This window comes from Amblyomma mixtum, chromosome 2 (assembly GCF_055824585.1).
Source record: "Amblyomma mixtum isolate Tamu chromosome 2, ASM5582458v1, whole genome shotgun sequence".
In the NCBI taxonomy this organism is placed as follows: Eukaryota; Metazoa; Arthropoda; class Arachnida; order Ixodida; family Ixodidae; genus Amblyomma; species Amblyomma mixtum.
The window spans coordinates 101,540,962-101,562,499 of record NC_143013.1 but is presented as its reverse complement, the minus strand read 5'-3'; the positions used below and the strand labels follow the sequence as shown (position 1 = coordinate 101,562,499).

The 21,538-nt window shown below is 43.4% G+C and overlaps 1 long non-coding RNA gene across 1 annotated transcript; it reads right to left on the bottom strand.

The window, feature by feature from the left end:
• Positions 1 to 10,050: 10,050 nt before the first annotated feature.
• On the bottom strand, positions 10,051 to 21,110 carry LOC149360320 (uncharacterized). Its single transcript, XR_016288827.1, has 3 exons — positions 20,693 to 21,110; positions 19,928 to 20,017; positions 10,051 to 10,509 (listed from the first exon to the last, which is right to left on the bottom strand). It is a non-coding gene; the product is annotated as an uncharacterized LOC149360320 (long non-coding RNA).
• Positions 21,111 to 21,538: the final 428 nt, after the last annotated feature.

Here is a 21,538-nt window from a genome sequence, read left to right as displayed (position 1 = left end):
CGTAGTCTTCTATTATTTTGCCCCACCGCGGTGGCTCAGTGGTTACGGCGCTCGGCTGCTGGCCCGAAAGACGCGAGTTCGATCCCGGCCGCGGCGGCCGAATTTCGATGGAGGCGAAATTCTAGAGGCCCGTGTGCTGTGCGATGTCAGTGCACGTTAAAGAACCCCAGGTGGTCGAAATTTCCGGAGCCCTTCAGTACGGCGTCCCTCATAGATTGAGTTGCTTTAGGACTTTAAACCCCAATAAAGCAATAAACCAGCCTTCTATTATTTGGTAACTAAAACATACGCACATTGCTTCAAAAAATGAGGAGCTTGAGTAATACATGAGTGCACAAGCGTGTGAACTTTGACCTCGAGAGTGAGTGGTGTATAATCTTACATTTGAGACTGCCAAACTGAAGTTTCACAAAAACATGATGATAGCCTTGAGAGAAAGCCTGTCCTCCCATCCCCAACCCAACCCGGGAGGACTCTGAGGCGACCCTGCTCGGCTGCCATGACTTACAGGCCCAACAAGCCTTAGTCGGGCGCGCCAGGGAGGCGGCCACCGCCACTGGGGTCCCATACTAGGGATCTCCACCTAGTGCGTGTAAGGATCGGTCCCTTACGGGCTGATCCAAACATACCTCCTGTCCCTTCTTAATAAATGTTTTCGCCACCGCCACCACCTGCATGTGTAATATTAAGAGCTACTTCATGAAGAGCCATCAAAAAGCTTCAAAGGACGCAACGCGAGACCACGGTCTATCGCTGCAGCCCACCTCGTGTTATTGTTGTTGTTGTCCTCAAGAAGAAAATGGCGCGTACCCACTGCGGGGGATTGGCCAAGACACAGGCGGCGACTGACAGGCGTTAAAAACGTTAAAAAATAAACGAAAATGGAATAGAAAATTAAAAAATATATATAAGAAATAACCTTATTTAATTTTTGTATTAAACTGCACCACACTCTCACGCTGTATATTGCTTAGCGTTGTCTTTATCAACATCAATCTCCTCCGTCCCGCGGCACTGCCCGCTGGTCGTCGTCTTCTACGTAGCACAAATTTGTGCATTCGCACTGATGAGAATGCAGTAAACATTGTCTGTAGTTATTGTTTTGTAGATGAATAATTAACTGAGTTTATATGAAATCCTCTAGTCTTACTCGATGCACGCTGGTCAGAGATGTGGGCTGATGTTTACATGTATTAGTTTCATCACCATTCTTATGTATAGGAACGACATTGCCTCTTTCTTAGTCTAAGAGGTAAGTCAGAACTTATAACAATTTCTTAAAGAATGCGACAAGATACGCGGCGACTGCAGTAGCACAATTTTTCAATACGTAATAAAAATGTTTTCAGGCCCTGGAGCTCATCGCACAGTACACGAGCCTCTAGTATTTCGCCTCCATAGAAATTCGAACACCGCGGCGTGGATCGAACCCGCGTCTTTCGGTTGAGCAGCCGAGCAACATAACCACTTAGCCACCGCGGCGGCAATCTATATGTATGAGTACATTGAGGTGTTCCTGCTATATGAGAATAAAAAATCGGTAGGTTACGGCGACGGCGAACAAGAGGGCAGTTAATGTAGTGTTCAAGTTGGGAAGTACCAGAGTGTTCAAATTGGCGTATTGGAAAGAATAGACTCGCACATGTTTAGCCCCTCTGTCAGCAAAGGAAAGCCAGTGATAGCTAATGGGCACTTCCGCCGGTGGTCACACGATGACGCCGCCTATTTCAAGGCACACTTCGGAATGACTCATATGGATCGCCTGACCACGTAAACCGGTCCACAGGAGCGACGTTCTCGTCCGCTGGCAAGTTAATGCTGAAGTTTTCTCTATTGGCTTACCACGACGTCGTGGTCGCTCAACCACTGAATGCCACCAGATTAAAACCGGCTGTTTTAAATGACCAGGAGGAAACAAGATGTACTTTTTCAGAGGAAAAGAGTAAAAATGAGAACCTTATATTCGTGCCAAGTTCTCATCATTATCTTAATTTTCAGAATTACGAGGCACATGACACAAGCCATTTTGTTGAGGTCGCATAGAGGCGCCCGTGTTGCCATCGTGTAGTGCAGGAGAAGGCTCCTCGCTTCAGACGAGCACAGGGGAGCAACCTCTCCTTACCTCAACCTGCTTTGGAGCGTTGCATAAAGTCACCAGAGAACACTACTGCGGTCGCGCAAGTCTGAATGTACCGGGAAAGAAAAAAATTGAAAATTGGTTTTGAGGAAAAGCAATAGCGCAGTAAATGTCTCACATATCTCGGTGGACACCAGAACCGCGCAGTAAGGAAGGCATAAAGGAGGGAGTGAAAGAAGATAGGAAGAAAAGACATTCTTCTCGTTTTTGGTGGATTTTATTTATTTATTTATTTATTTTCGTTTGATTTCGTGTGTATTGCATGCTCTTTCTCGGAGCTGCTATCCTAATATTTTTGTTTCGTTTCGCAGTGTATGACATACATTGCTGACTGTATTCCATTCGAAATTGGGAATCAAAACTTCCGCTGTAAAACGGCTGCCTGGGCATAGTCACGATGTATTGAAACAACTGTTTACCCGGGTAACCATTCAAGAATGGGGTGTATGTTCAGAAGAAATAAATTTAATTCAATTTGAACGTGACCGAACGTGAGATGCTACTCGGTGCTTGTATTCTTGACGATGATGAGTTTTCTTGGCGGAAGGGCAGCTTTGGTCAAAGAGCTCCATGACACAAGGTATTTCTTCCCCTACACAAATTGAGTTCATAGACCCATTTTACCAAGTATTTAACCGAAAAGAAGACGAGCACCCGGCAACACTGGGGACGGAGTACATCACCTCCCGCATGCAAGGAAAATGCTCAAATGGCTAGGTCACCGCTGCGCTGCAGCTGGTATTCTTCAGGAAGGAAAAACTTGTTTTTAACACAGCCGTTTGCTGTCGGTAAATGGTTGCAGCCTGAAGGCTATACCGGGCTATGCGCGTGCTGTGAAAAAATTGACAGTGGCTTAGCTCTTTTTAAGCCTGGATATACAAACGAAAAGCTGCAGTTATGCTTGGTTTGACGTCATGGCTGTCGCAGTTCGCGCACAATGCACTGGGAGCACCACGATAACGGTGTAGGCAAGCGCGTTATATAGCCCTCCTTGCGCATACGTAGTAACTGTGGTAAACACGCGGCTGCAACGAAAGGTGAAACGGTGGCGAGGAAGCGAGCGCGCAGTAGTAGCGGATGTGAGGAGGCGGCGCACATGCGCAGTAGCGCGCGGAGGTCAGGCGGCGCCTCTTCTGTGATGTCACTCGGTTCTGCGCACGCGCAGCTGAGGCTAATTCTGATCACGGAGCATACGCCAGACCCGGTGTTGACTAGCCTAGTGAAGCTTCGCGCTTCAAAAAAATTGCCAGCGGCTTTGGCAAGAGGTTCTTTGCTCAGGCGTCTCCGCCGCTGATTCACGCGCGGCGACGGCGGGCGTAGTTGGGCTGGCGCGGCTCCTCGAGCGGCGGCCGCGGCAAACTCTGACGTCATGCGCCGCGCACCTGCTGCTCCTCTCTGGTTTCGCGCATGCGCACTATCGGCCTCCCAGGCTCACGGCGAAATGCTCGATCGGGTAGCGTAGTATAGCTCTCGCTACAAACCAGTGCGCGCTCCCGTTATAATGCCTGAGGACATAAGAGCGCTTGGGAAAATGCACGCAAAGGGGGAATGTGTAGGGGTGTGCAAATAGTCTTTTTTCCAAACCGAACCGAATGGAATACGAATAATGTAGCTTTGCTACCGAATCGAATACAAATAGTATTCGAATACGAAAAAAATAGCGAGAGCACAAAATCGAATACGAATATAATATTTTTACGAATATTTCCTTGTGCGTTATTTCAAGAGAAATCGGGAGAAACAGCGAAGCGGTGCTTTCGCAGTTTTAGCTCTTTCTGCTAGAAGACGCAACAGTCCCAAAACGAACTAAGTGCACGATCTTTATCATTCTCATGTTAAACTCATAGGAAAAGTACCCTTTGCTGTCCATAACAGAAGATAATAAACTAGCACCATATCTAGAGCATGAGACGGGCGAGAGCAACGTATGAGGCATGGGCTCCGAGAATTGCTGAACCTCCCGTGGCCCTGCGCGTCGTCCGATCTCTGGGGCCATGCATGAGGATTATGAACACCGCCACGCGAATGGACAGCACCGCGACGCTGAACCCTCCATCCCGCGCATACCGATCATGGGGCGTGGCACACAACGTATATGATCCCTGTGTTCGGAATAGCCTTGGAAGAAAAATACGGCAGGGCTTACTTCGAGCTTCGCGCGAATTATTCGAAAAGTATTAGACAACTTGACAGCATGCATATTCGATTCGTTTAAGATAATTTTGAGCATACAGTATTTAACTGGTTCGAATAATCTAATAGGAGGATATTTGATTCGGTACTTGAAATTTCCGAACATTCGCACACCTCTAGTGAGTGTGGTAAAAGCTGGGCAGTGCGTGAAAGGCAGCAGCTGCCGGCGCAAGCTTTCCTTTTTTATTTTTTCCAAGGGACGCATCGCATCCCGTCCTTTAAAAACAGCGCTAAAGGGTGAACGAAAATGCTTCATGCAGGATACTATATCGCATAGACTCTGTTATGAAAAAGCAGAAAAGAATGCAAGCTCTGTTTGGTCTCACTGCTTAATAACAATGGAGTAGAGAGGACAGCTGGCATACTACATGATTCTGAACGGGGTTTAAACTTTACGACACACGCACGGGTGGCGCAAAAACTTTATAAACTTCCTGGCTTTTCGCTTCTCCCTGGGACTCAGAAATTACAAGCATTTTTTTACCACATTTTGTAAAAGAAGCGCCAACAGGGCCTAGTTTAAACATAAGACGAACCGAATCCAGATAACGAAGAAGGAAGAAATTTCGTGATAAAAAGCTGCCAAACGGCAACTACTTCGAAGGCACGAGATTCAAGACCTAAGCATGGCACCTTTTCTTAAGCAGGATTTATGCTTTTCCATACAGCAGACAATTTTAGCTGACCAGTTTTACGGCCCGCTCCACTTACGTAGACACGCTCAGCATAAGCGGAGCGCAGGTGCAACGTACGTGTTTTAGCTAACCGTTCCGCTGGTACGGCTAGAGTGGTTTCGACCTGTGGCGCCATCTGGCGGAAACAAACAAAACCGCTTTGAGAAACATACTTTGTCTGTCTAATTTATATTCATTTTTTGTTGCTTCACTGGTACTTTATTGGTATTAGGTGAACCTGCTTAGTTGAAGGATACATGATTGTGCAGCTGAATTACAGAAAACTTGACTGGCATGGTAGTTTGATCAATACGTACCAATGCCGCACTGCGTTGTTCTTGCAAGTGGCCGCTTTTTTCCTGCTTCGTACTCTACCGACAACAAGAATTCAGACTCCGACAATGAACGTTCTCTTTGTCGCAACTGAACCGGAGGTGAGCTGACGATCTCTCGAGTTGGAAACGTATGCAGCACGGCGAGGTGAACCTCATTTGCATATGGGTGCACAAACATCTACTCATTAGCAAAATAAACTGATACAGGCGCGAAGGCAGGGACTTTTTTTCTGGAATTTGCTTTGTATCCTGCATATCTGGCGCATACCTCCCGCATTGCTAGTGTGCAGCTTGCTACAAAACCGGCTTCAGACAGGCAGACAAACACACAACGCCTAAACGCAGGCAATGGCCACTATAAGTGTTAGTGCACTAAAAGCTTTATATTTCATGGTTTGACTTCTGTGCGGGCCAGTTCCTATTCGCGCTCTATTCGCTCTAATATGATATCGCAGCCACTTTGGTACCGAATTTGCTCCTCAGCTTCGCAGCCCATTTGAACTCACCTTGGCAAAACTGTTGCCGAGCATGTGGAGGGGTACAGCGGTGATACTTCGCGTAGAGGTTGTTTCATGCTATGCTCGAGATTGCTTCCTCAGTTGAAGGCAGCACGACGTGAACTTAATACCATTTCTTCATTAGGCAACTTCAAATAGCAAATGTTTGTCAGCATTTCGGACAAAACACCCCGCGCAAGAGCACGAAGCATACTGTGACTGCGTTTGTGCGGGTACCGTTTTTAAATGCCTTTGTTTTTTAATGTTTTTAATGCGTTTTTGAATACCGCTTTTGTGCCTGAACATGTTTTTGAATGAACTGAACCCTTTTCTGCAAAGGCATATGAATGAAAAAAGACTTGTTTTGGTTGGGGACTCTTCAAGAATCCAGAACAGCGGCAGCTGATTACCTTAATTTATTAGCGGAATATGGGCATACAAATGTAATAAATGCTTACACCAGGGAAGAGTACTTGGGACAGCGAATCACGAGAACATGCATTGACCGCATTGTGTCTAGGTGGGCAAAGCAATCAAATAGGTCAGGCGTCATCAATGTCAAATTAGCTGACCATTACTTTATAGCAGCCGTGATATTCTCAGAAAAAAATAACGATGGTGTGGAAAGCCACGCAAAACAGACTCTTTTAGTTAATAAAAAAAGTTGATGAAATATCAAGAAAACTAATTTTACATCTCAGTTAGCTTTTGACCATTGAAATGCATACAAGCAGAGTTGACATATTTCAAGGTATTTATCATCGTGCGTCTATTTCTGTCACCCTGCGGCAAAGAAAGGCGCACCATAAATGGATGACTCATGAAATAATGAACCTCTGCTACTTAAAAGACCAGGCTTGGCAAAGATGCAGAAAACAACCAGAAGATGTTGAAAAAAGACGAGAGTTTCGTATATTACGAAATCTTGTCGCAGCAAAAATACGACATGTTAGAAGACGATACTTCTTACTTCAATTCGCAGTTTGCAACCACGACGGAAGGAAGACATGGAGCATAGCAAATGAACTAATGGGCAGAACGAAACAGGTCAGCATTGAGGATACAATCAAAAAGAACTTTCCCAACCAAAGCACGCAGATGATGTGTGAAAAGTTCAACGATACGTTTGTACGAGCCGCGAAAAGCTAAGAGAACGGAATGGTCGCAACTTTGACGAATACAAGCGAGTACGCGCATGCGCACACACAGATTTTCTACCACCAATATCTGAAACAGATCTTTGGAACATCATGAGGCAGATGAAGCTTGCAAAACCACCGGGGATAGATAAAGTACGATTTCGTGACTTATATTTGCATTTCAATAAGCTGAAAAATTTGATGCTAAAGATATCAAATGGCATATTTGAAACCGGCCTTATCGGCCAAGAGCTAAAAATATTGATCATAAGGCCTATTTATACAAGCGGTAAAAAAGACGACTACATGAACTACAGGCCGATCGCAGTTTTGTGCTGTTTAGCACAAATAATGGAAAAACATATCGCTTGTGTGATGCAGTCGTTTTGCGAAAGTTTTCTCTGCATAATCCAGCCCAATTTGGTCTCACAAAAAAAAGCACAACAGTAATTCTGGAAAAATTTTCAGATTATGTTCATACTGTGGTCGGAAATAATCGTTTCGCTTTAGGTCTTTTCATGGATCTCACCAAAGCATTTGATACCGTAGATCATGCCCTAATGATAAGCAAGCTAAATGCCTTAGGATTTCGAGGTCAATTCAACAGGTTTTTTTCGTAATTACTTCTCCAATCGGTAACAGTGTGTTCTAATTGACAATCAGTATAATAGAAATAAAATAATAAAATACGATGTACCTCAAAGGAGCACCTTAGGACCAATACTTTTTAACATATATGTTACTAACCTGGGCAGTTTACCACTGACTTCAAAAATTTATCAATATGCAGATGATACCGCGATAATTCTTGATACAATAGATTTCGAGAAAGGATGTGTTCGTTTTCAAGAAGACATACATGAAATCATGGACTGGTGTGGTAAAAATTGTATTTTCGTCAACCCTCAGAAAACAAAATTTTTATGTTTCAGAAATCCACATGAGCCGGTTACCCTCAGTCGACCTTTATACTTGCACTCTTCTACTTGTGGCACTTGTAAATGTTGTAAATGTGTGCCACTAAGACCTGAGTCAGTGGTTAAATATTTAGGCTTTTCAGGAGGACACAGGGGCGCAATAAAAGACACGGACAGAGAAGTAGACAGGGACGAGCGCTTGACTTGGAACACTTGACTTGGAATAACCATATCGAGCACTTGAGAAAAAAGTTACGAAATACGGCGGCTTTAATTTACAACCTGCGGGGAAAATGTCCTCTTCATTTAAGAATTACAATATATAAAGCATTAGTGGAGTCTATTTTGCGGTATGGAGTCACTGTATATGAAACATGCTCAGAATACAAAATGCTGAAGATCGATACACTAATAAAAAGAATGACAGAAGCCAACAGCCACAGAAACCAAGGGGCACAGGGGATCTTTTTTATTAATTAATCTATTTTGTGGTGTTGATCAATTTAGAATATTACTGGATATGTCATCGCTTAAAGGTAATTGATTAGAAAAGCAGAAGAAAAAACAACCACATGCCGCCGGTGGGATCCGAACCCACGAACCCACCGGCGGCATGTGATTGTTTTTTCTTCTGCTTTTCTAATCAATTACCTTTAAGCGATGACATATCCAGTAATATTCTAAATTGATCAACACCACAAAATAGATTAATTAATAAAAAAATCCCCTGTGCCCCTTGCTTTCTGTGGCTGTTGGCTTCTGTCATATTTACAACGAGCCCCTCATTCCCCTTCCTTGTTTGCTTAATTGCTTAGCGAGGGCCTCGATTCTGGCAGCCTTGATGCCATAGGAAGCATAAGAGGGTTCTCACACAGCTTCCACCCTCTCCGTTCGATGACGTTCTACGTCACACCTGCGGTAAATCAGGACGTTCTACGTCCGCCGCTTATGAACGTGGGTGGCGCTGATGAACACTCTCAAGGTTAAGTTACTTGTAAACATAAATACCCCCGAAAGCAGAAGGTTTGACAGCCGTCGCCGTAGCTCAGAGGTAGAGCACCGGACGCGTAATTCGGAGGTCGTGGGTTCGGATCCCACCGGCGGCATGTGGTTGTTTTTTCTTCTGCTTTTCTAATCAATTACCTTTAAGCGATGACATATCCAGTAATATTCTAAATTGATCAACACCACAAAATAGATTAATTAATAAAAAAAATCCCCTGTGCCCCTTGGTTTCTGTGGCTGTTGGCTTCTGTCATATTTACAACGAGCCCCTCATTCCCCTTCCTTGTTTGCTTAATAAAAAGAATAGTAAATAGTATCAGTTACGGCACAGACTTACACACAACCCCCACAAAAGAGAAGTACTCCAAACTAGGCATACTCAAGGTACGCGAAATATTTCCGTTTTCGGTAGTTACGACGCACTATTTCGCAAGTTATTTCGAAGTGCCTGTACACAAAGAAGACACTCTTAGGAAAACAGAAAGATACATTAAGCCAAGAGTTTTCACAAACTACGGAAAAAAAAACTACAAACTATTATGTCGCTGCGCTATTTAACGACCTTAACAACGACCTGTACAATAGTGAACAAAGGAAAACAATGGTGAAAAACATTAGAAAGTGGCGCTTAGCAACAATACAATAATAACACTTTTCATGGCTTTGCAGGTGCGAACGGTTCCATTTTGCATACCTCATGTGTCTTGCCTTCAAATATGTACTTATCATGTATTACTGCACTGTAAAAAATAAAACACCTTTAAAGGAGTTTCCAGGTGTCTATAACTCGCACCCTTGCACCCGGCCCAGAAAGGAGTTTTGTGACTTGAACACATCTTTAAGGTGGGGTGTTTCAGGAAAGAACCAGCCCGAAAATGATAAAATTTGACCCAAAGGTGCTGAGGTGTATCACACACTTTACCACCGAGCCACAGGCGTTTTACGCTTCTTGCACCCCTACACCCTTCAGGAAAAAAGCATGCAATGGGTTCATAATTTGTTCCCACTTTTATTACTTTTCTTAAGCGTTCTTTAAATTTACCATTATAATGCCTAAGTAATGCAATATACCTGTATTACTGGAGCTCTTCATAGCAGTAAACAGGCGGTGTGCACCTAAGAAAAACGTTTATTGACAAACAAATCACAAAACTGCAGAAATGTGGAAAATTTTTATTAGAACAAAACACATCCATAAAACAAGGCACAAGAAGCTTCTCCAATGAATTCCTTACTGCCATCCAAAGAACTAAAAATTTTAAGGTACAACAGCACCATACCTGCTTTTATTGGGCTTATGGTGCTGCAAGAATAAGGTTCCATAGCACTTACTCTACCTCCCAAATTTTTCAGAGCAAACAGAATGAAAAATTCATGCTTGTGCAGCCTTATATACCAGCCTGAAGAAGGCTTGAACTGTGACGCTAACTCCCAGGAATTAGCAAAAAGCAAACTTAAGGCAACTTATGCTGAACACCCATATTCCTGACATTATGGCGCAGTTGTGGAGTGAGCCGCAGTGGTAAGCCTGCTGAGTAGCCATCCTCCCTCGACGAACAGGTTCTCAGCCACCTCAGGATTGTCTTCGGTGAACAGCATACATGGTGCGAGTCTGCATTTTAGACAAAAACAGTAAAATATTTCATACCAGTTTACACTGTTCAATGTTGCTGATAAATTCCAACATATTGCTCATTAACAATGCGTTTTATTATGCATGCTAACGCTAACAGAAAGAAGAAAATCTGCCCATGTGGCGAGCAAGCACCAGCTGTTATTTTTTGAAACATTCCAAAGAGGCCACTGTGGTTTAGAAAAAATAGCTCTAAACGACATTATACAAACAATGTTTTAGCTAAAAAGCTAGATGTTATGAAATGGAACGAAGGTGGTCAGGTCATGCAATTAATTCTGCACGAACTGCTACAAGCTAGTGCAAACCACTGGCCTGTATGGAGGGTAAACTGACTATAAAAGGCACAAAACACCATGACAACAAAGACGAAAATAGCGCACTTGAAAATGCTTTACAATAAACCGAACAACAAGCAATGTGCAAAATTCACTGTAACAACAGAAAGCACAGTATCTGATCAAAGTCAGCAACACAACCCGTTCCATGAGAGTGGTCAGCTGCGACTAATGCAAAGCATACATTCATTATTATATCAAGCAAGTGACATCTTGAAAGGCAGGCAACAGTGCTAAGTTAACATATCTCCCATGTCTGCCGCCAGTAAACTCAAAAATCCATCAAGAAAGATTTGCACAAAGCCACTAAACTACAAGAAAAGGAGCTGGGCCAGTTGGTGCATGAATCTTTGCAAAACCACGCAGGATAACAGGACACAGACAAGACAGGTGCAGTGATAACTGAGGAATTTATTGTTTAGTTTGCAATGAATACAGAAAGCATCATCCAAATTACAAAGAAGGAAAGTCATGGAATCATCATTTTGTCAAATCTGTCGTGATTATTTATCCAGGTAGTCAATTTCTTTTTCCTTAGAGTTAGTGATGATGTGCTTAAACAGGTTGAACAATTCTTATGTACCATACACATCTCTTACATTTCCTCAGAATTTTACATTGTCAAAAGTGTGATACACACTCACAGTCCGATATGTGTCTTGGTAGCTTGCTACGATATCCTTTCTCAGTATTGCCGACATGTTGCATTATATAAATGTTAACACGCTGACCTTATTTCTCAACACAGGACGCTCCGCGTGGCGGATAGATCTTGTAAACTAAGCCACTGTTGCATGTCGTGAATTTGTTTCTGTGCTTCGTCTTATGCTGGGCTGTTTTTGAAGCACCTTTGCTAGGAGCATTGCATACTACCTTCAGCTACTTTCTGTGAAAAAGCAAATGAAGCCACTGCAAAGAACTTCCACAAGCTGCAAAAGAAGGTCAAGCCAACAACTTGACCAAAGTAGGGCTGGTTGTGAAAAAGAGTGAGGGCCTATGCCTGAATGCCTTCTTTATGGCAAAAACACGGAACGATAACTGGCCTTTCAGAGTAATTGTCTCTGAACAAGGATCGTGGCAACAACCCTTAGGGCAGTATCTGCAAGAATTGCTCTCCTAGCTCACCATGGAAGACCTTTTCCTGGTAAAGAAGCCAGAAGTGTCCGCATTCCTCTTGAACAGCCGTCCAGAAGGAGTGTCTTCTAATTGTCATCAAGGACTAACATTACACGCTGCCACATTTCCCCTTGTTTGAGACGGTAAGTGAAGGCATTGATTCAATGGGAGCAGCATGATTCCAGAACCAATGCAGAATTAATGCTGATAGATTCCTCGAGTTGCTAACCATCTGTTATTTTAGTTTAATTATCTGCACATACAGTGGCAAGGATTATGCACCAGTTCCTGCGTTGCATTAATTCTCATTGTCCTGCTAGCCTGTCAAGATAGCGAACTATTAAAAAGCTTTGCTTATCACCAATTTGATAATGACCTCCCGATTTTTCGACGACTTCCTAGTAATCCACAAGCTTCATAAACAAGGGCAACACAACGGCATTGTTCACATATTCAAGACCTTCTCCGAAGTCCTTGCTGGAGGTACAGCTTCTCGATCTATGGCTGCACATCAGAGGCCCATATGTACTGGTGTTATGTCCCACAGTCGAAAAAAAGACTGTTGCTACTGGCACACTAAAAAATGTCTCAAACAGATTGTGTATTGACTGTAAGTAGGAAAGCGTTGAGGCCCAACTGACATAGTTACCTGAAGCTGGTTTCCCGGATGACCTCGTCTGCAGCCTTGGCTTGAAGATAATGAAAAAAATTTGCTGATCCACCCCAACGAGGCTTCAGAAAGAAAGGAAGTTAGCTGTGACGGCATATGTGCATGGTATCAGCCACGCGCAAGAGAAAGTGGTAAGGCGAGCTGGTGTGAACTTAGTAAACAAGGTGCCTAAGTCACTGTCGCATGCTGTGGATTTGACAGCTTTCTTTTATACCAGGCTGTCTTTGAAGCACCCTAGCTGGGCGTGTTGCATACTAAGTTCACACCAGCCTGCCTGACCACTTTCTTTAGTGCGTGGCTGATACCATGCACCAATGACCTTAATCACCGTGTTGCCCACTACCCTCCCGGCTTCCACGTACTCCCCTGGCTCCCTGCGCACCATGTGGGCCTGGGTGAGAAGCTGCTGCCTCGTTGTGTGGGTCCTTACCGCGTCTTCTCTTCAGGCAACTGAGCAATGTGACCTATGAAATCACGTCCCTGCACTCCCGCACTGTTCCCCCGGCCCACTCCACAAAGCTCGTGCACGTCACCTGTCTTAAGCCCTACCATTCACACCACCTTAGGGCGCCCAGGGGCTGTGCTTCCTTCCGCGAGGCGGAGGGGGTAGTGCTACAGTGCAAGTTGCAAGGCGAAGAGGACGTTGTTTTGACACTGGGCAGTTGACGACAACAGGCACGCTGCAGCTAGCGCTCGGAGTGACTTGGTTTGGGGTGCCTTCTGAGTGCAACCCGTCGCGCCTGCTGCTGAGCTAAACCCCATAGTAATATGCTATGACAGCTACGTTCCGTTCTTTCTGAAGCCTTTTAGAGGTAGATAGGCAAATTTCTTTATCCTGAAGCCAAGGCTGCAGATGAGGTCATCTGGGAAATCAGCTTCAGGTAGCCATGTCAGGTGGGCCTCAAGGAATTCTTGCTGACGGTCAATACACAAGCTATTTAGGATATTTTTTAGTGCGCCAGTAGCAACAGCCTTTTTTTCGACCTTGGGAAGTAACGCAAGCACATATGGGTCTCTACAAAGTACAGCCATAGATCGGGAAGCTGTACCTCCAGTGGCATTTCTTTGGTCAGCTCAAAGTTAGCAAAAACTTTGGAGAAGGTCTTGAAGATGTCAACAATGACTTTGTGTTACTCTTGGTAATGAAGCTTGTGGGTTACTAAGAAGTCGTCCACAAATCGGAAGGTCATTATCAAACTGGCACCATGCACAGCTTTTTAATAGTTGGCTATTTTGACAGGCTAGCTGCACAATGAGAATTAGTGCAACGCTGGAACTGGTGCATACTCCCTGCCACTGTATGCACACATCATTAAACTTTACATAGGTAGAACGGAAGTAGATGGTTAGCAACTCGAGGAATCTATCCGCATTAATTCTGCACGGGTTCTGGAATTGTACTGCTCCCATTGAATTAATGCCTTCTCTTATCGTCTCAAACAAGGCAGCATTTAGCAGCGTGCAGTCTAAGTCCTTGATCAGAATGAGATGACAATTGTTCTGTACAGCTGTTCGAGAGGAATGCGGACACTTCTGGCTTCTTCACCAGGAAGAGGTCTCCCACGGTGAACAAGGAGAGCAATTCTTGCAGATACTGCCTTAAGGGTTGCTGCCTTGATCCTTGTTCAGCGACAATTACTCTGAAAGGCCAGTTATTGTTGCGTGTTTTTGCAATAGCGAAGGCATTCAGGCATAGGCCATCACTTTTCGTCATAGCCAGCACTAATTTGGACAAGTTGTTGGCCTGACACAAGTTTTTAGGTTTCGTTCTTCACTGTTTGGCGCTTGACCTTCTTTTGCAGCTTGCGGAAGTTCTTTGCGATGGATTCATTTGCTTTTTTGCAGAAAGTAGCTGAACGTAGTATGCAACGCGCCCAGCAAAGGTTCTTCAAAAACAGCCCAACACAAGATGAAGCACCGAAACAAATTCACAACATGCGACTGTGGCTTCGCTTACGAGATCCCTCTCTCATGCGGAGCGTCGTATGTTGGGAAATAAGGTCAGCGTGTCAACATTTGTCTAATAGAACAAGTCAACAATACTGAGACAGGATACAGTAGCAAACTAGCAAGACGTGTCGAACTGTGAGTGCACCCCCCACTTTCGATGATGTAAAATTCTTAGGAAATATAATTAACAGCTCATGCCGAGATATAAGAGACGTGCATGACACATAAGAATTGTTCAACCTATGGAAGCACATCATCACTAACGCCAACGAAAAAAGAAATTGACTATCTGGATAAATAAGCCCAACAGATTTGACCAAATGATGATTCCATGACTTTCCTTCTTTTGTATTTTGGATCATATTTCCTGTATTTATAGTGAGCAAAGCGATAAATTCCTCAATTGTTAGTCAGCGCAGTACCTGTGTGTTCCTGTCAGTGCCCTGTTACCCTGCACGCTGCTTTGCCTAGACTAATATACTATCACACATTAAGAGACGAAGTCATCTGGAAAAAGACCACAAGGGGTTCCAAGCTGTTTCTTTTCTGGTTCGCGTTTCCTTTCTTAGAGGCATACATGCACCATGTAGTGAACAAAAGTACAAAGTAGATAAATAGAATTGATCACCTTGCAAATATCACTACTGAAAAATGGTGTTAACAAATGGCCACATTCATCCTTAGGACAGATCCGCATTTCATCTGTCATTACATATGAAACATGAAACTACCAAGCAGCCAGGTGAATGAATACATTTTTCCCAGAAATTTACCAAAGGTACACACAGTGATACCATTCCAGTGGATCAGCTGAGTATGCTGCTCAGGAGCAGCAGTATTCATATGGGGTGAATGCTAGCAGCAAAAAATATTGGCAATGCAATACAAGTTTGCATAGAAGATGCGAAATAAACGGCATGATATGGAACCATTCCAATTATGCAAGCAGAAAAAATTGCATTCAACCTACACTGCAATATTAATTGAGCTACAAAAATATTATAAAGGCTTCTTCAAATCAGCGCACAGTTGGCATTTATATGCCATTGGGTCATTCCATGCCAACTGTTCCAGGCTTAGCACTGAATCTTCGATTTCTTTAAAAAAATTCATGGCTTATTGCATTACCTAGGCAAACATTATCCCAGCTTGTTTTAGGCGGAGTAATTTTTTCCCGTCGTGGCCGCCATTTCATGTTTGAAAGTGATAGCCAAACCTAACCTTGCAAAAAAATTTGTAAAAAGAAACGTTCTTACGCAGGACTATGAAGTTTCTGTTATATAAATTAAAGGTGTTCCATATCCAATACAGTAAATTGAACTTATTTTGTTTTAAATAAAACATGTAATAAGTAAAAAATATAAAAATTTGAAATCTTTTATCAAAATTCATGTTCTCACAGTAGTTATTCTATTTTCTAAGCTGTCAAGAAGGCAAAGGTGATAAAAATGTTTCAGAGAGCAAAACATGTAAGGCAAGACAGCGAAAGGATTCTAAAGTCGAGAGAATTTGCTTTTTGTGACATATTCAGTAGTCTACTACATAATGAGGTGATCTTAATTAAATTATGAAGGATAGAAATTTAAACAGTACCATTTAATGGCATTTATTTTTAGTTTATTTGGGGCTCTTTTTTTTGTTTTAAGCGAGAAAACAACCTTACAAGTTGAGTCCCTGCGTTCAACATCGACACTGCTCAGTGCTTCCTTTTCACTCCAGCACACTTTGCCACCAGCTGTAAATTACACAAAACCAGCACTCCGCTGCACGAATACAATGGTGTGCTGGTCTTCGATGCCAGCAGCTTCGGCAATAAAGAAATCTGCTGAAGGATAGATTTACAAAAAGTAAAAATGAAGGGGCCACATGGCAGAACGGCTCTCGTTCCTCGGCACAGGGAAGCACTGTTTGTGGTATGACCAATCAGAGTTAAAACCTCTACTACCATGAAAATTACTTAAACTTTTCAGTGGAATGGACTTTTTCACCCCATCACATGGGAGGAGCGCTTGTGACGGCATTGGTGGAAGTGTGAGGCCCCCTGCAGCAACAGAAAGCATTCAGAGGCCATAGAAAGGTTAAATACTGACCCTCTATAAGCTGTTTACACGGGCGGAGAAAACCATTAAGAGTGTCGTAGCTCTCTGGGTGCTCCAACAAATGATTCAAGAAAACAAAGGTGAACTCACTAGGCGGTTTACAAGAGTGCTACCATTAAAATACGCATTTTTCACCACATCAAGCCTTTTTTATCTCTCTCAATGGTGCACGCTGGACTTAAGTCATGCTCGAGTTTAAACTGACAAAATGTGAGCGAACATGCCAGCAGACATGTCAAAACCAAAATTTGAGGAGCATCCACATGGAGCACCATGCAGCGAAGCTTTGTGTCTCCTAGATGCCGGCTCTAGCGTGCACCGCAGTGTCTAGCAAGCAGCCAGCAATGCTGGGGTTGAAGGTAGACACTCAAATTGCGAAATTATTTTCACGCCTAAAACAAAATTGCTCCAATTAAAATTTCAGAAATGTCACAGCCATTAGAAAATAAATGAGGCCAACCTCACTGAGCCACTGGCGGCTGAATATGCCTCAAAAATATTTTTTTTCAGCTGACTGACATGCCTTGCATTTTTTTCATCTCTGAAACACTTTTATCACATTCTTTGCCTTTAGGATAACCCAGAAAAATAGTTGAAATGACTGTTATGAGAACATAAATTGAATAAAAAATATCAATTTCCAATATTTTTGTACCTTCTTTCATGTTTTATACATGAGTCCAATTTATTGGATATAAAAGCACGTCCTTTATTTATATGAAAAAGTTTCACTCATGCATAAAACGTTTATTTTTAACAACTTTTTTGTAAGACTTAGCTTTGCTATTGCTTGTAAACATAAGACTGTGGCCACGACACGAAACTTCTTTTTTTCTGCCAAGAACATGCTTTAAAAATCTTTGTCATGGTAATAAAATAAGCCATGATTTTTTTGTTTCTGTAGGAAATCAAGTGCAGTCGAGTACAAAAGTCTGGATAACGTGGCGTGGAATCACCTTATTCAGTATTGCACAGCAACACAATACACAGCCTACTTATCACCAGGCATATAGCAGCTTCCATATAGGTCAATAAATTGGCTGGGCTGAAAGAGGCTTCTGTAACACTAGAAAAATTACAATTACAAGTTACAAAGAGGACACCAATCTGAATCTTTACATTGTGCAGATGTATAACCGTGACACTGAGAACTCCCACTCCCCTACGCACTTGGATGGTGGTATTGTTCCTGCCAGTCTACCAAATATAGTCCCCGCAATATAATGAGTCTAGCATTTTGCCCTCTGTAGACGTGAGCAGGAAAGGAGACTTAATGCAGGTAATAACAAACATAAGCATCCTAAGAGTTTGGTAAGCTTGCAAAATTTAAGCTTGTTCGGTTCCAAAAATATGCAATAGCAACCTGAATAGTCATTCATTCAAACCATGCGAATGCAATCGGTAAAATGGCTCCACAATGTAAAAGGTTACTTTCTTGAGCTAGTCGGTACATGTTTGTCAGCATGAAGGGCACAGCATGACTATAATGGTATGAAAGAACAAGACAGACTAGGCGCTGACTCAAGACTGACGATCTTAATTGCTGCCACACAATAAACAGGGGAAAAAAGAGCATAAACAACATTTTTTTTCGCGACAGTTCGCCAGCTTGCAAAACATGTGGCACTGCATTAAAGATTGACTGCGAAAGGCAAAAATGCTGGCGAATAAAAACAAAAAAAAAATTTTTTAAATGTAGAAGAAACTGTTACCCTGCCGTCTAAGCTGCTGAGGTAGCCTATACTCCGTCTCACAAGATGTTTGCAGCACTACGAAAGGTAGAGCTCTCTCGTCCAATCAGGATGGTGTGCACTAGATTAGTGTGTTCCTATGCGCCTGTGGCTCAATCCACCTGATGTCCAGGTGGCTTCTTTCTACCTCTAGCAGGTGGCGCTTGATGTCTTTTTATTCTTTTTTTGGTTTGTTTTTGGACAGGCGGACGCCCGTTCCAAAGGGACTAGCCCCACTTTTTTTTTTTGTCGCAACCTGTTCTGATCAGTTCCTCTGTTGTCGCGAAGCCACCTGCTTCGCCTGCTTGGGGAAATAGCGCACTGTCGATGTAGAGCACACAGGAGACACAACGCATCACTACCTCGCAGCAGGCCTCCGCAGAGCTGTGTCCGTACGGGCTTTGTCTGGTAATTTCACCAGTGATTGAAACACTCCCTACCATTTAAATATACCTGTCCAAATCATGTTTTTAGTTGCAATGCTAATTGTTTTAATTAATAGTCATACGCTCCTCAAATATTCGAGGGACTATTTTCTGCGTTTCTGCAGTCCTGATTGGACGAGAGAGCTCTACCTTCCGTAGTGCTGCAAACATCTTGTGAGACGAAGTATAGTTCTTTGCATCTGAGCACAACAGAATGTTTGCAGATGCATTTGTCTTGCTCCTGACGGATAAAACGCATCAACAACAATCTCCCGCGTGTGCTGGTCCTTATGCGTGTACAGTATGGTTGTACGGCTGAAAGCAGAGGTGCAGTTTTCACACGACAGCCAATATTTGACCATATTGCTTTCAGGAGGTGGTTTTAAGGGGCTCTTGTGTTCGCTCAGACAGTCGTTTAGGCATGTCCTGTTTGACTGATAGAGCACGTTCCGCGGGATAGCTCACTTCTGTGCGCCACATTTTTGGGGCACTAGCACATAAGAGAATTCTCGGTTCTTTTCGCATTCTGCAGGTGGCAACCCTTCACGGTTGACACTCTTGCGGAGACGTTGCAATTTGCTTGGAGCAGAGAATACTACTCGCACACCAGGCCTAGCTCCTATTCTTTTCAAATTGTGAGACACTCGTGGAAAGGACTCATTCACAAGCAGAAGTACACAGGACTGTGTACTTCTCCTGCTTGTGAACACATACTTTTTGAGAGGAGGAGATTAAGACATTATGTGGTAGCGCACTTTTTATCACCAAATGCTAGTACCAAGTTCGCAGGGATACGGTAGCTGCAGCTGGCAAAGGATTGCCTTTGCCCTGCAGTGGGTGTAATCAGGATGATGATGACGAGAAAACTACGTTTAACGACACTCAAACTGGTTTGCAATAACCCCATGCTGACAAGGAACTAGCAAGGATGTACAAATAAATGAGGGCATGGTTAGGCTACGTACCCTGTTTCATGAAGCAGCCTGATGAAGGAAAGAAGGGAAAATGGCCCAAAAAAGAACCTAGCATACAACATAAAAAGAAGCTTGCAGCAAGAACTAAAACACACCTTTGCTTCCATACTGCTCGTGAATACTTGCCAGCGGCAACAAGGTGCAAGCTGCGGCTGTGGACTCCGATGTGGATGTAGATGTTTCCCCTGCAGACATCCATTTAATACCATCACGATTAGAGGCCGCCAAAATTCAGAAATTAGGTCACTACGGCCAAACAATGAAGCTTTTAAAAACTTGAAAAAGCAAGCTAAATATACCTAGCTTGCACAGCACTGGATTCTGTAATCTGGATGCCGTTCTAAAAACAATTAAAAACCAAAATAGATAGCAGCGTCAACAAATTTATGCAAAAACATGGCCTGATGCACAAACAATCAGTGGTCAGCGCCTGCAGCACACAAAATTGAAAGCTTATCTCAGACGTCACGCTGACGCAACGCATTTTACGCAGAGATACGGAATAGACCTTACGCACGGGCGGAAAAATTACCACGTGCAGATAAACCGTAGGACAAGGAATTTGACGAAATAGCGTTAAACGGCTTTAAATTTGACAGAACACACATACTAGAGCTCTTAAGTAGCATGAGGCAGTACTCTGCAACATTCGTTTCGTCAAGACAAAAACAGCTCTGAGTAGAATCATTCTCGGCGAACTCTGTTCAGTGCTGCTTCTCTTCCTGGATACATGGAAAGAGCTGCCTGTCTGCAGATCTTGGCACTTTGGTACTAGAAGCGGCAAGTCTTGAGGCCGCTCTTCCATAAAATATGCCTTGAATAATGCAAACCAGCATGCATGAAGACATAGTATTGCTTACCATTCGAGGCAGGTGCGTAGTCGTGCCGAGCTGATGAAGTACGTCTCCAAGTCACGGCAACGCTAGTTTTTCATTAACGCCGACTTCAGGACGTTTCTACATTACAAAATGCATTCTGGTGCATAAACAGCGCACATTATAACTTCGCCCGTGATTTCTGATATCAAGCCTTTAAACCGTGAGCGAGCGCCGGCCTTTCTGCCAATCTACAACAAATAAACGCATTCGGCAGAGCCTCCAAAGGCTGCTTCTGTTCCGATACGTGAGATACGAGTACTTGGACAGCAGTGAACGAACCTACGCACTACTCCAGTTATATATGCACAAAAAAACACTTCAGTTCAACGCGGTACCTCGAAAAACGCGGTCGAAAACGCAGTTCACGTCAACTGCTGAAATCCGCACGCCACGACCGACGCCACACGCACCGTACACAACAGGCTGCAGGCAGGAAAAAATCAACAAAGGCCCGACGGTACCGATGGCCGCCTAGCGGCGGAAATGTAGTTTCACTTTCAGTTTCACTTTCAGTTTTGAATTCAGTTTATTGGGTTTTTTACAGTACGTACGGAAGCTAGAATGTATTTGCAGCATCGGAACAGCATACGCAACGATTGCCAACCGTTACCAGTTACGGAAAATGCGAAGTCATTAAATTAGATATATTTCTTCGTATTCAAAAGTTACCATGAATTGGCCCCCTTGCGTTTCTTTCTTTTTACGTTCACTCCAGCGGCTGCATTTCGATGGTGGCGAAATATATATAAAAAAAGTGTAGCCTATATCGTCGTCGAAAGTGGAGGGAGCATGAAATGTATGGCAGTCACGGCGTAGCATATTTTGGGA